The following is a 14,948-nucleotide window of genomic DNA, read 5'->3' on the forward strand; positions in this document are numbered from 1 at the left end:
CCGAATTTCCTGCTGCTTCGCAACTTTCGTAGCGGAGCTCGCAAATTGACATTTAAGGTAATCAGACTGCCCCTTCCTTCCTTGATGACAGTTTGATGCATAAAACTTTGTATCTTTATCTGCTGTTCGCACAAAGAATCGTGCTCTCCTAAGTAATTGTTTTACATTCTGAAGCCTTCGTTTTTGCTTTTCCTGAAGAAACATAATCTTGCTGTATGAGTGTTGCTTTTCGCTTATTTTGAACCTTCCATCTTCCTGTTTATTCCTCCGATTGCTATTACTCTCGACAATTTCAGATTTTTCCTGTAGGTGTTCTTTGAACTCCTTTATATGTTATGGTCATGATGTCATGTGAGAGGCTGGCGCCTTAAGCTGGGACTAACTACCCTTTCTGGCTTGACGAAGAAAAATGTTGTCACAAAAATCTAAAAAAAAATGTGGGACCAAAGTGTCACAATAGATACCGTCATTCGGCAACATCACAAAGTTTTGTAGATGAGTCCAGTGACCCACAGGTTGTGAACATGCCTACAGTTGTATATGTAGGCACCTCTGCGTCGTATTGGGCGAGACAGAACAAAGAATCTCAGTTTAACAGACGAGTGAACACTTCCTAAGAAACCTATTCATAACAACTACACAAACATTTGACAACCCAACAAGCGTAGACTTGCATCATACACGTATTTTTCAGGGGACATTTTATATGAATCTAAGATGCTAGTGTTTTCTAAGAAAACCTTTGAAGCGACAAGTGATTGTCTGTGACTACCTGCCGTTGACTATGGGCCATGTATTTTTTATTGCAAGTGGTCGTCGGTCTAACAGCCATAGATATGCCCTCAAGCTTCGTCTTGCAAAGTTGTTAGGACGCTCGAGAAGGAGTTGGTGCACATCGTCGTCCGGGTGGCTAAACGATCACCGAGGACAAGGGCAATGTTTACTTCTGCACAAAAAGGGCCACACATATGCTGCACCAAGTCGCAGTAATGTCACAAATTTTCGGTTAAGAGGAAGCTTTAGCTCGGGTGAAACTCCGACGCTGCCTATTGAAATACATGCAAAACGTAAAAACACTTTTCTGAATAACCCCTGTACCGATTTTCATTACACTTGTAGCATTTTAGAGAGAAAGTGAATTTCTAATGACTGTTGGAAGCGGAATTTCGATTTAGGGCCTGAACTGTGTTGAAAGTATTTTCAAAAATTTCAAAGTGAGAAAAATAGCAGCACGAAGTTAAAAGATTATTTGCTCTGCATGAAGAACAGACATCGCGGGTCTGTAAACGGCATCCATTAGACCATTCAAAGCGGAAAAATTCGATGTGTCAATTTATATCTTAGGTGAATTCGTTATGCTGTGTGCAAGCATTCTCCAAAAGATGTATTTTCATATTACTAAGTTTTTTTGTATTCACGTGTAACATATCAATATTGTCTGCTTTAGATGCACTATGAGATGCAGCTTACAGAATTGTGTTATAATTTTATATTGCTGAGTTCCAGCATTGCAAACTTGATATTTTCATTTTCTTAAAATTTGCGATGTCTTTCCCATTTTTAACAAAACATTTACGGCCTAATCAAAGAACCCAAACCAACAGTCACTAGATCTTAAGTTTTTCATTGAAATGCAGGCTGCATTGTCAAATGTAGCGCAGTGGTTGCCGAGAAAAACGAATTCTCCCTTTACATGTATTTAGATAGGAGCACCCAAGCTAAAGCTTCCTCTTAACTCTTTATTTCGGTGGAAATGACAATTTTTACATCGGCCTATAAAGAATAACCTGGAACTCTCGACCACACCACGTATTTTGGTCTTGGGAGCAAGGGGACTCTACTGCATAAAATAGGAAGATTGTGTGCAGGATTCGCTGTTGCATCCGCAGCAACGTTTCTAGGAATATTGCATTGGCCTGGTATCTACTGAAACGCTATGACACGATTCTTCGCACTTGCTTTTGTGAGCACTTTCACCATGCCGTAGAATAAAATATCGTATTGCACAAATTCTTGCGTATGCTTTTTAGTAATGCCAGTGCAGCTTGAGAATCACTGAAGATTACCATTTTTTTCGCATTTCTGCTGATGCTGTGAAACGCAATGCCGATAGTATAGAAAATTGTTCACCGACGACGTAGTATGTAAACTATTTACAGAATATGCTTAAAAAGGAGAGAGTGGACGGAGGTAGAAGAGAGGCCAGCTAGGTTGTGCTGATTTTTCGTCTTCTTTGGTTCTATCGCCATTCCCTTCTTCACTTCAGCGTAATAGTATCATCAAACGAAAATTCGCAAGCTGGAAGTGCAGCAATTTATGATCCGACATATATCTTATTGACCGGTAGCAGCGAAAGCTAGCTCACAAATAGCGACGTATCAATTCAAAAACGGAATACTAGCATGAAGGAATGAAAAACGTGAGTTTCGGAATGCCTACGTTATTCTAGAACTTGTACAATCCAACAACTAGAATTTTGATTGCGAGGAAATTACGTGAAAGTGCTACCTCGTGTATCAGACGGCCGTTAGCGGGTACTCTTGAGAGTGGTTCTATTCTGTCTTCTTCTGAATGCGAGCAATTTTTAAACCCTAACAGCTTCTCACATGCTCACATTGCGCTAAAGTGATAAACTGCCCGTTATTATCTCTGAAGCTGAGATTAGCTACGTTCATACACCCGGTCTCATTGCCCCGACAAATTTCTTGCGTTGAAATTGCTCGTCAGAGCAAACGCCACCCAATTTTGATGCAAGTCATACTATTAATGATTGCGACTGAGCGTTCGCCGAGAGCACTTAAGAGCCAAAATCGTTATTAATTAGGGCCCTGTTTCTTCTGTATTCTTATGCTTCACGACATATTGTAGGTGATTTAGGGAGCGCTAAGTAGCAAAGCAACTGTGCCTAAAAGTTCATGGAGGATGTTCAGTAACTTTCACCATTTTCACACAGCGTCGTTCGTAAACAAAGAACCCTGCAGAACTCTCTTATGGTTCAGAAGTCCGAGCATAAGAATTTCTGTCACAGGTATCGGGGCTTGTTCTTATTATCGGTAAATATTTTCTCGTTATTTACAAACCAACAGAAATTTGTAATGAGTTTGGACCATGTGCAAGTAGTTTTACTTGACATTTACCCGGGAACTTGTGTTCGCATGGCAGAGAAATCGCAAGCTTGCTTTTTAGAACGACGCATGGGAGGCGGCTGCACGGGCTGCCAATCCTGAAGTCCCTCTGACGGCCTCATTAAAGGAGCCATGGCCGTGCGAAAATGAAGAAATGTCAGTGGTCGATAGCTTTCCCTGAGAGTTCAGGTGTCTCGAAATAGACAAAAATGCAAAAGTTGGAGACTGAAATAGGATTCGGCCAACCAAAGTAAAAATGAACAAGTATAGTCGAACAAGAGAGATGCTGTTACGCTAATGGTTTGAAGTCTACGGCCCACGCTCAGGTTAAAGAATGTGGGACCACTTCCCTTCTTCTGCCTATGACTTGAAGTAAAAATTCAATCGGTCACATCAATTGCAAGGCTGGCGCAGTCGGGAACGTCATAGCAGGACAACAAAAATATTCTTAGCACGAGTGACGTTCACACACTTTGCCTCAGACTATGCAGCATAGGGGAAAGGAGTAAACCCCCAGGCCGTCCTTCTTCGAAAATCCGCTTCTTTTACGAGGGTAAAACCCAAAGCTGTCGCGTTAGTTATGATGTACTCACTAAATGCTGCCACCAACAATCATTATGGCTTTGGTCAAAATTGATATGCAATTGGTAGCATAGAAAAATGTAGAAAATCACAAATGTTTACTATAAGATGCCCAAAATATTACCCTTGAAAGGCGCTGCAAGAATATTTCAAAGGTGGAAGGTGGGTACGCAACTGAGCCCGATGACAATATTCAACACTTACGAGTCGCTGAAGCCAATCAGCAGCTTCACAAGGAAGAAGCAGAGAGCTTCAGTCATGAATAATGCGGTTCGCTCCAATGTTTTGGATTTCATGGCGGCTTATCCACACGCCAGCACGAGTAGCGTGAGCGCACAGCTTGGTGTGTGCGACTCAACTGCCTGGAGGGTTTTCCAAACAGCTGGACTGCACCCCTATCATTTGCAGTTGCATCAATGCTTGGAGTCAAGCTTGGGACCTCCAAAAGAGACTCGACTTTGCGAATTAGATTTTGATTGAGGAGGACCAGGATACTGGTCCTCCTCAATTGAGGAGGACCAGGTACTCTGGATTGAGGAGGACCAGGTGCTCCAGGTACGATTGAGGAGGACCAGGTAATCTGGACTGGCGAGGCGAACTTCTCCCGAAATTGCCAGGCAAATATACATGACGCACACTATTTGAGTGAGCAAAATTCCCAATTATAAGGAATATACAGCCACAAATATCAGTAGACTTTTAACGTTTGGTGCGGAATATATGACAGCGCAATCATTGGCCCAGTGTTTTTAACAACACTCTGACGGGCAACAGGTATGTAAGTGAGTTCCTTAAAGGACCGGCTGAAGACTTCTGCTGTAACATGCTATCAGCCTGGCTTGACGCAATGTCGTATCAGCATGACGAGGCCCCAGTCCACAGGTGCAGTCAAGAATGGGCATCGTTTCATGTTACCTTCCCAGGGCAATTGATATAGAGAAACGGTCCTGTCCTGTGGCCGGCAAGGTCACCCGACCTCAATCCTCTTGACTTTTTCTTGTGGGGCTATTATATTAGGGATCACGTATACATGGTAATGACGACTCTAGAAGCCTTACAGAAGATAACTGAAGTCTGCAGCAACATTTCACCGACGGCGCTCAAGGCAGCGACAGCAGCCTGTCTCAGACGATCCCAGTGTTGTATCACTGCAGAAGGTAACCTCTTCGAGTACTTGCTGTGAAGGCGCATGAAAAATAAACGTAAATTCAGTGAAAAACTGCGTCTGGTCATTTAGGATTCTCTTATTCTAGCTTTTTCAGCCTTCTGAAAACTGTATTCGTGATTTAGGCATGTTGAGTTTGCTTACAGCTATCGCGAAATGATGAACCTGTTGCTTCCGGCAGCACAATTGATAAACGCTGCGTCTGCTCATCGCTATAATGAACTGTCGCGACGGGAGCACATCACTGGCGTTAACGACAAAGCCAACGACTGCATCGATGCTCTGTCACCATTTAAGCGGCAGTGCGCCTATGGCTGTTTGGGCGCGGAACGTTAGGGAGCAGTGCAACTACGACACCAAAACGGGCATGTCACGTGGTGGTTTTTTCTATTGCGCGGGCATCATCAGTAAGCTGAAAAACACTATTACTTGATAGAAAGATAGAAACTGCTTATTCGGAAGTTTTGCAAAGCACTCTGCAACTTCCCAATTGTATGTTTTTGCCTAGCTTCGTTGCTTCAGAAGTTGGTTATGTAATCTTGACGAATTATCTAATTAACCAAAATATCAAAAAATGCGTGACACGCTACATACCAAATTGAGCAACATGCATTTGGTCGCGGGGTCTTAGAGTGCAACGGCATATTTTTAAACTCTGGGTAAACTTAGCTGAAACACCCTGTATATATGTGCGTGACCACAGTGATATATATATATATATATATATATATATATATATATATATATATATATGACACCTGTTTTATGAATGAAAGCATGGCTATATTGTGAAAACGAAAGAGACAGACAAAAATAGTAGAAAGAGCAGTGGTGGCGAGGCTGTTGCAATAATAAAGACACCGGCTGTTTCAATGGTAGAAGTCGTGTGCTATTGTTCTCCCGGCTCCGCCGAGAATGAGGTGGTGGAACGGTCACCTATTCCTCCTGAACATTCCTGGGGCATCCTGGCCACGGTCCTTAGTTCGCGCCAGCTTTTTTGTTATTCCATTGCCCCAATTTCTTACTACCCCCTAGGGTCCTGTAGTGCCACTCCTTGGCGTTACGGTGTCGTACGTTCTGTTTTAGGCTATTTCAGGGAACCTTGCGGGCCCTGCGCCGTGACTAGCTCCTCCTACCGGTTTATGTTCGATAGCCTGTGACCTTTTATGTACTCTTTTCGATACAGTAGGCTCCTCTGTTCTAATGAAACGCAGTTATCCTTCTTATGATTAACTTTGTAGGCCCCGTTAAAAAGTTATGGGGATGAAGATTGTATAAGATGGCAAAGACAAGGGAAAAGGAAAATGTCTTCGGGCTAACATGAAGCAACCTTTGTTGGCTCTATTGACCTTTTTCACGGAGATCACGTGGGCGCTGCCGTGTTTGATCACGAGGTGATGCGTCCACTGCTTGCCTGAGCTGCCTCCGTTGCCTCTGTGTTTACACTAGATGTACATGTCGCCGGTGTGGCTCTTCCCACTTCTGTTTCGGCGGATATCGTAGACGGTGACTGGGTGGACGACACGAGAAGCTCTGGCTACAGCTTCAATGGATATGTAAGCGCTTTCGGAGCTCATTACGCTTTGTCTAAACGGGGCGAGCAGCGTATATGGGGCTTCTAAAGAAGCAGGCCTAAAAATGTATTGCAAGCTATTGTAACTTTCCGCTTATGAACTGATCCAGTACCTGTGTGCATGGATTTTCTTTATTTATTTAGCAAATGCTTTCAAGCAGCGGCTTGTCCCGTTTCTGACTGAGTAACGTTCCCCGGGGGTCGGTATCTGATTGTTTAATATTTGCCTGATCGCTCGCGGGTGTGCTCAATTGCCATACATTTATTCTTGCTGGGCACAATGCTTGTAACGTAGATCATCTGTAAGTGGCAATAGCTTGTAGCAAATGCATATTATCGCTAGTCACTCGCTTACTGTGTGGACCAGCCGTTACGAAACGTTCAGCTTCAAGCATTATTGCGTTGTCGGTGTAGTCGCCATAACCCATGCTTCGGCACATTGATTGAAGCGCGCGCCCGTTCACTTATTCTAGATACGTTGGCGATAGAGTGGGCGTAAATTTGCGCGTGAGTTGTTGTGGATGTGCGTAGATAACGTGAAAGAAAATTACTATATGCCAAGAAGTGGCGCTACTCCCTTCGTCACCGTATAACGAGTGGTACTCGCTCGTGCATACGTTTCGGGGTTCAAGTTCTTTCCTTGGAAGTTAGCGCTACAGCGCTGTCGGACGAGCGACTTTTTTCATCCTCGGGGGAAGCCGTGTACTGTGAAGACCTGGCAACACAGGCACTGCTTAAGTAGCATCGATCCATGAACTTGGAGCCGCAGATTCATTCCTTTCCTTAATATGCCAGTCACAATTCTTTTCAGCCAACTACTGCACTCGTCTTCATTCCACCACTCCATATTTTTCCACTCGAATTAGCACGCAGTGTTAGTGAAAACACAGTTGCATTTCCAACAGATGACGCCACAGAAGTAGGGCTGAAGAGGTAACGGCTTCGTATTCGTGCAGTTTCGCTGAGGCCCCATCTCGTGTCTCCAAAGCAAACTGCTTCACGAAAAGCGTCAATAGACGTTGTATACTGTTCTGGCTGAAAAGCAGCCATTATACAGGATCAAACGGAACTTTGACACCCTCTTTTATGGGCACTCCAAGGTTCATTTCCTGTATCATATTACGGCTTACCTGAAAGAGAGCAAAGACTAACGTAAAACATCGTAAAACATAGTAAACACCAACCGCAGCTCTATAACTGAGGCCGCGCTGGGGTGCTGTCGTCCTCCCATTTTTAGTCGCAAACGATAAAAGTTTAAATAACTGTCTTTACCGCATGCTCCACAATCCCGTTTCGAAGGGCATCCGGCTCCTCCTCCTCATCACCTTCTTCGTTACAAGTTTGCACTCTCAGAGCCCCTCACAATATTAATTTGCTTCTGTAATAATATCACATCTAGGCTAAATAAGAATATCGTAGACACGAAAACGAATACGCGAAAATAACAATCACTAGTGAGCAAGAGTAGAGGAGTTAAAAGGAAGCTTTGTCTCGGGACCATGTCGGGTTTCCAATTAAATATATGTAAAACGCAGAAATGCTTTAATGAGACAAACGTACGACCAATTTGTATGAACTGCTTCGTTTGAAAAATAAAGTGAAATTATAGTGATTCTAGTTAGCAAAAAGTTAACTTATGGCCCCAAATGATTTTGAAACATTTTAGAAAATTGTTTAGCTAAGAAAAGTGATTCACGAAGTTTAGAAATCCATAACTCTGCTCAAAAGCAGATGTCGCAGTTCTGGAAACTGCATTCGCTAGAGCATTTAAAGCGAGGAAATTCGTCTTATTGTTACGATGTTTACACGTTCTGAAATTGTTATAATCTTTGCTAGGGTTTCACAAGGGTCCTTCTGTTGAATTATTGGTATATTAAGAGTGATGTATCGTACACTAATTTTTCCCGCTTTTATATACTTTAAGGCGCACTTCACAGAATTGGGATATCATCCTTCAGCGCTAAGGTACAAAGTTGTAAACGTGATATTTTCCTTTATTTTTCGATATTTCTTTTTTCAAAGATACTGGAAAAAAATTTTTTGTCATAAGTATAAATTTCGCTTCAGTGATTAGCTTTCTACTTTTTTTATTCTTTTAAGTCCTGTAAACCTTGTCAAGTTTTCTTAAGTGCTTACTAAGCTAAATGATTCATCCGTACTCAGGTACGTATTTAGATAGGAGCATCGAAGCTGAAGCCTTCTCTTACGAAAAATATAGAATAGCATAGTTCAATGAAATAGTCCGACTACATTAGGCTTTTATCATATAGCACGACAAGAAGGCATAATGTGGGCTATACTGCAAATGAGGGCCGTTACATAAATTTTAAGCAAGGGTAAAGAAAAATCATAGCCAATTCCACTGTGTAAGGTGTGACCGGCGAAGGTTTTTAGCACACGACACAGAGGTGACAAAAAATTTTGCGCAAAGGTACAAACTTATTTACCGCGATTTTTTTTTTACATTCGCGTGCATTATGGGACCGCTGCCCCGAGGAACCGGAGGAAACTAGACACGCCTGACGATTCGACGGGACTGCCACCCGGGGAAAGCAGAAGCAAAGCAAAGTAGATACTCAAGCGCTTGGAACACTGACAATGAGAGAGTGGTGTGAACGTAGACATTGCCGACGCGGGTCAAAGTGTGGCATCTGCTCTTATGAGCCTAATTTCTAAAGCGGGTCCTGTTTGGATCCAAGATATTAAACTTATTTTCGCAAGTTGGTTGAATGCTTGAAGCCTGCTACACCTCCGCCACGGTTCGGCTCGGTATTGCACTATCTTCGGGATCGGCCGAGGATTTGTGCACACGCAGAACAAATGTGCGCGGAACCCGAGCCATAAACAGCTTCGCTGTAAAAGAAAAAAAATATTCTGTGGTTTTGCTGGCTAAAACCACGATCTCATAATGAGGCATGACGTAGTGGGGGACTCCGCGATAATTTTGACCAAATGGGCTTCTTTAACGTGCGCCTAAATATATGCGGATGAGCGTTTTTGCTTTCCGCTCCCAACGAAATGCGGCCACGAATTTGGGATTGAACACTCCGTCTCGAGTTCAGCAGTGCAAATAACCGCTGAGTTTCTACGGCTGGCCCAAAGCAAGATTGGAATCGTACTAAGTGAAGAAGCTTGCCAGACGTCGCCAACAATTTACGGCTTTGCCGGAGAAACTATATATTTTGACAAAGCTAGGTGCTGAGTCTCATGAACTGGGTTAAGGCTTTTTCACTCACGGCTGCTGAATGCAGACGTCTGGCACAGTCGTGGGCCTCGCATTGTCGTCTCCGTTGAGGAAATATCTCAGTGGAAAACCTTTCTATGCCAAGGTTCCGTCGGCAGCGGATCTCATGCAGCGAGCTAGCCAAAAAAAAAAGCATTCAGCGAAAGACGACTGAAGCGAGAGGTCTTTTTATTACAGTGGTGCAGGTAAAGCGATATGGAAGCATATGTTATTTGGCTGCGACAGCGGTCTAGTACTCAAAACTGTATTTGACTTATCTGTCAGTCCGCCTGTCCGTCCGTCCGTCCATCCGCCCATCCGTCCGGTCATTCTATTACTCTGACGACGACAGTTGTCGTCAGCGACGAAACACAACGAAAAACTTTGTCCGTTCATTGTCTACGTCGTCAACCCCAGCTTCGGCATTACCACAGCCTCAAGAATAATGACACGTCTCCATAACCACCTTTACTGGGTTTTGATAGCGTGCAGTGAAACATTGTGCATTTTGCATTCATGAGCGCAAACCAGTGAGCTATCCTGACACTTCTGTTTTCTTTATTACATGGCAGCAGATAATTGAAAAAGACGAAGCGCTGCAGAAATTTAAGATAATTGAAAACACATTCAAACGTCAGGCAAGCACGTGCAAGCGTCTAATAAATATATCCAGTTCGGCGGTATTTCTCATGCATCGTACACACTACGGACGTAAGCAGCAGATTCCCGTAAAAAAACGACTGAATGCTTCGCGGTGGCTCTGCGTGCCTGTCGCGCATTCTACTGCGCCAAAGGCTATTTAGGCCAAGTAACATGAACATGCCATATGGTGGGTCACAAGGATTTTCACAGTGCCGGAAAGCAATTGTGTGTGGTGTGATCTCTAAATCCTTTTTAAGTGTTTTTCGGTGAATGCTCAAGGAGAATACGGCATCCCTACAGTCTACAAAAGACTGATCGATGGTTTAAGCATGCGAACACAAGCGATAGTTTCCCGACCACGGGACGAAACAGCACCTTTCTTCCAATCAGGATTATACAGAAAGGTTTGCCGAATGTAACCTAAAGAGAAAAGTTTAGACCCCTGGAGGGATAATTCAATGGTCTCGCTTAAGTACATCTGGGTAATAGGATTTCAAGTAATGTTCATGATAAAGGGGACGGGAAACAGTGTATATGGAAGCTCTGCAGAAATTTCTTTGAGGGCTGCAGCGAAAGTGTAGTACATGCTTAAAGTGAGCCTTTAGAAAGCGAATACATTGAACAATGTCCTTTGAGAATCCCAAAGGAGATGTTGGTGCATCTCTGACAGCTGACTACACAACAAGTTCTGGTAGGTAATTGATTAAACTTAGTTAAAAGCTCTTTCGTAGGAATGAACTCTTTGGTGATGCACACTGAACTACCCAGATATAAGAGTGCTACAGGCAATTAGTGCGAGGCTTCGCACTGCACACATAATCTTAGTGAAGTGACATCTGTGCATATTGTGCGGAAACCAAAACGAGTAGTGAGGAGGAGCATTCGACAAGCACTACATTAATGCGAAAGCATTCTATGGCCCATCAGGCGAAAATCCGGCATGGCGGTGTGACAGAAGGATCGTACCAAGAATTGCCAACGGCAAAGAGTGAAACCACATAAATAAATACTTGAATTGAGGTCAAATTTCTCAGGCAGGTTCCTGTAAAGAAAGTAAACTATTACCTTTTAATATTAACTAAATTTTGGTCTTGGTGGAATCGAACCCGGGCCTCTGGGGTGCGAGTCGAGCATGCTTCCCCGACGCCACGGTGGCTTTTTTTTTTTATTACCGACGCTATGGTGTCTCCGCGGTTCTGGTTCACTAAATATGTGCCTAGTGCTTGTGTCATTGCGCACGTCATGTCGCAGCCATCTGGCTGACGAAATGTATGGCCTATAGTGTGTGCTTCGTTGGTCGCGTGTCGGCGCAGTCATTACGTTGGAGGTGGCACCTCTTCATGGTTGTATGAAATAACTGCATAAAATTAAAAAAAAACATTAATGCCCAATTGAATGCAGTTAGGCGGTCCTTTGAGTTATGAACTCCTCGTGAGCAAGATACACGCTGAGATGCTTGGCACGCATTCATTTGGCCCTACCGAGGCGCAGTTAAGACGCAGGTGAGAGCATGCATGGACATGGAACGCGCAGAAAAAAAAAACACTTTCACTAAGGCGACCAAGGCGAATTACGTGCGGCAATGCGAAAGCATTCCCACACAGGAATGGCACTGCGTCATTCAAGTAGACCTCAGAGTCTGTTTCAATGTCCCAGGTGGCACTTTCAACATGAGTCATCGACCCAGTCTATATGAATGTCCAAGGCGGCACCTTCAGAACGAGTCATCGACCCTTAAAACAATGCGGCATTTGACACAGCTACTGCCTCCTCCCCTGCGAATATTGATCTAGGTAAAAAAAATGAAAATAAAATGTTATATGGGGACGTCAAACTTCAAAATCATCTCAAGTGCCACGCTGCATTCTTGTCAGAAAGTTGGGTGCTTTGGTATTGCACTACTGAACAATGGAAGCAAAGAAAAGTGGGCGTGTTCGCAAAACAAACGAAAAATAAACACGATGCAGCACGATTATTTGAATGAAATATATGTAGTATTGAAGTGTTGAACCACCGCGAACAACGGCAAAAAAATATTATTGTCAGCCGTTGGTCAAACTGCCTATACTGCAAATTAAGGATTCTAGAAGAGTAACCACTTTACTAAATTAATATAGCCTGCTCCTACAGGGAGCCAGTATGCGAGTGCTAAGTTTATAGGTATATAGTTCGAGTTTCACAACATGCACTTCTTGGTAATACAGAAAGCGAATTCTGTGCACATCAAAGGAATTAAAGGTAGGAACTTGCCTATCCCAAACTCTTGTTTCTGCACTCTCACATAATTATAATTACTTTTATATGTTACGACGCAACCAAGAATGGCGCCAGTAAGAAGACAATTTGACGGGTAGAGGTAAAATCGGTCTCGACAGCCATCTTGTTTACGAGTCGTGGTCTGTCTTGTAAATGTTGTAAATACATCTTTATATGTGATTTCTGCAACGTAACAATTTGGTGAGAGGTGCGGAGTACACACGAGAAACAACAACGGAGCTCCGCAGTGGTCGTCACCTCAGACTAAACAACACGAAGGACGAAACAGGACCCGACATGGCACCGCCCACATCAACGCCTACATTCCCGACGGTTGTGCTGGCTAAGCCACGGGACAGAGGAACGTTCTGCGGCACCGACCCCTCGACGTGGAGGATTGGATCGCCACGTATGAGGGTATAAGTACTTATAACAAATGAGGTCCGACGATTATGTTGGCTAACTTGGTCTTCTACCTAGAAGGTACAGCGAAGGTGTGGAATGACAACCACGAGGCAGAGCTTAACGACTGAGACCCGTGCAAACAGAAGCTGAGGGACGTATTCGGCCATCCCGCCGGGCGAAAGAGCACCGCTAAGAAAGAACTAGCGACCCGCCCCCCGACCTCCACAGAACCATCCGTATCTTACATCCAGGACGTGCTGGCTCTGTCCCGTAAGGCCGACAGTGATATGGCTTAGTCTCACAAGGTTGGGCATGTACTGAAGGGTATCGTTGACGATGCTTTCAACCTGCTGATGGGAAAAAAATGTGAAACAGTACTGGACATCATAAAAGAGTGTCAACGATTTGAGCAGGCCAAGAGCCGCCCTATTACAACGCTGTTCGCACGTTTGCCGAACACAGCTGCGATATCTTCGTGTGAAGACAAGCCAAGAATGCAGCAATCATCATCATCAAATGACCTGACATAGATAGTGCGGCGAGAACTTGAAGCCATGGCTCCTGCAGCCCTTTTTTCCCGCCCCAGTGAACAGAACTTGCCTCCAGCACATTTTGTGCAGGCAATACTCCGCGAAAAACGCGCTTATCTTGGAGTTCATTCTGCATGTGCCGTTGCCGTTTCACAGCTGTCTCACACTCCAGGTCCACCGACTAGCCGAGGTATCCTGCATGCTACCCAAATTCAGCCGAGCGGCAAACTGCAGACGATCAACCAATATATTTTGCGGGTCGGCGTATTTACACGTTGGTCGCCATTGTAACAAACGTACTGTCTCCTCCCCTTTGCCGACCGCCATTGACTAGTTATTATCATCCCGAACACCGCGGGCGTCGTTACCAGCCTCCATTGCACTCCAACAGCCAGACAATGATGCTCGTGCTCCCTGGAACAGTCCCTCGCTATCATTCCGACGCCACCGGTCCCATTCCCTACCAGCTCGTGTACCATCGTCCCTGTCGCCGCAGGCTCGTCGTCCACCGCCCCCGATGCAGCTCCGACCACTGTCTCCAAAAAATAAGCGATGCAGCTCCCGGAGGTGACGCTGCATTGACGGCTCGACCGCAACACCCTCCGGTTACGTCGCCAACCAAACGGCACTTGATGGACGTTTTAGTCAACGGCATCAGTGTCCCAACATTCATTCACACTGGCGCGCACGTATCCGTGCTGAGTGCCCGATTGCGTCGATGCCTCAACAAAGTTCTCACACCCACTGCAACTCGCACCCTCTGCGTCGCGGATGGAGGAACGCCTACCGTGCTTGGTATGTGCACCGCTTGCATTGGCGTCGTGGGGCGCCTAACGACTGTTTCGTTTGCCGTTTCTGGAACAATGCCTTTAAGGCTTTATACTTGGCTTAGGCGTTTATCGACCCATTAAGCCCTCTTTGATTGCGCGTCTAGGGTCCTTCAGCTTGAATTGCCCTATGGCTGCTATAGTCTACCAGTCACACAACCACAGTTATGCTCTTCCGAAGACATCTGCCCGTCGCCACAAACCACTACGTACGTCACTCTCATGTCGTTTCCATCTGTTCATGAAGGTGTGTATGTGGTATGTCCCACCGATGACATACTGTTTGAAAGTTGGCCGTTCCCAATAACGTGCTCACTGTTACAGGCAGTCGTACTTCGCTCCCTCTCCTTATTTTTCACTGCCCAACTCAAATTCTTCTCAGAGGCATGTCGTTGGGCGACATCTCGCCTGTGAGCGATTCCGTCACCCTCTACAGGAACCTCCGGCTCACCCAATCTCACAGACGAACTGAGCAAGATGATTGCCCCTGATCTTCTTAGGGCACAAGCTGCTGACCTCCGCCGTCTCTTGGAAACTTACCTGAGACATTCTTTTACCTGGGCGGCCGCCGTTTAGCCCAGACATCGGTGGTCACCCATCGTATTTACATCGGAAACGCC

The 14,948-nt window shown here is 44.8% G+C and overlaps 1 protein-coding gene and 1 pseudogene across 1 annotated transcript in view; both read left to right on the top strand.

Moving 5' to 3' along the window:
• LOC135901186 (uncharacterized) overlaps positions 1-14,948 on the top strand; it is a 790,538-nt gene that overhangs the window by 681,719 nt on the left and 93,871 nt on the right. The window lies entirely within an intron of this gene.
• On the top strand, positions 9,069-9,248 carry LOC135901200 (U2 spliceosomal RNA; annotated as a pseudogene).

This window comes from Dermacentor albipictus, chromosome 4, assembly GCF_038994185.2.
Source record: "Dermacentor albipictus isolate Rhodes 1998 colony chromosome 4, USDA_Dalb.pri_finalv2, whole genome shotgun sequence".
Taxonomy (NCBI): Eukaryota; Metazoa; Arthropoda; class Arachnida; order Ixodida; family Ixodidae; genus Dermacentor; species Dermacentor albipictus.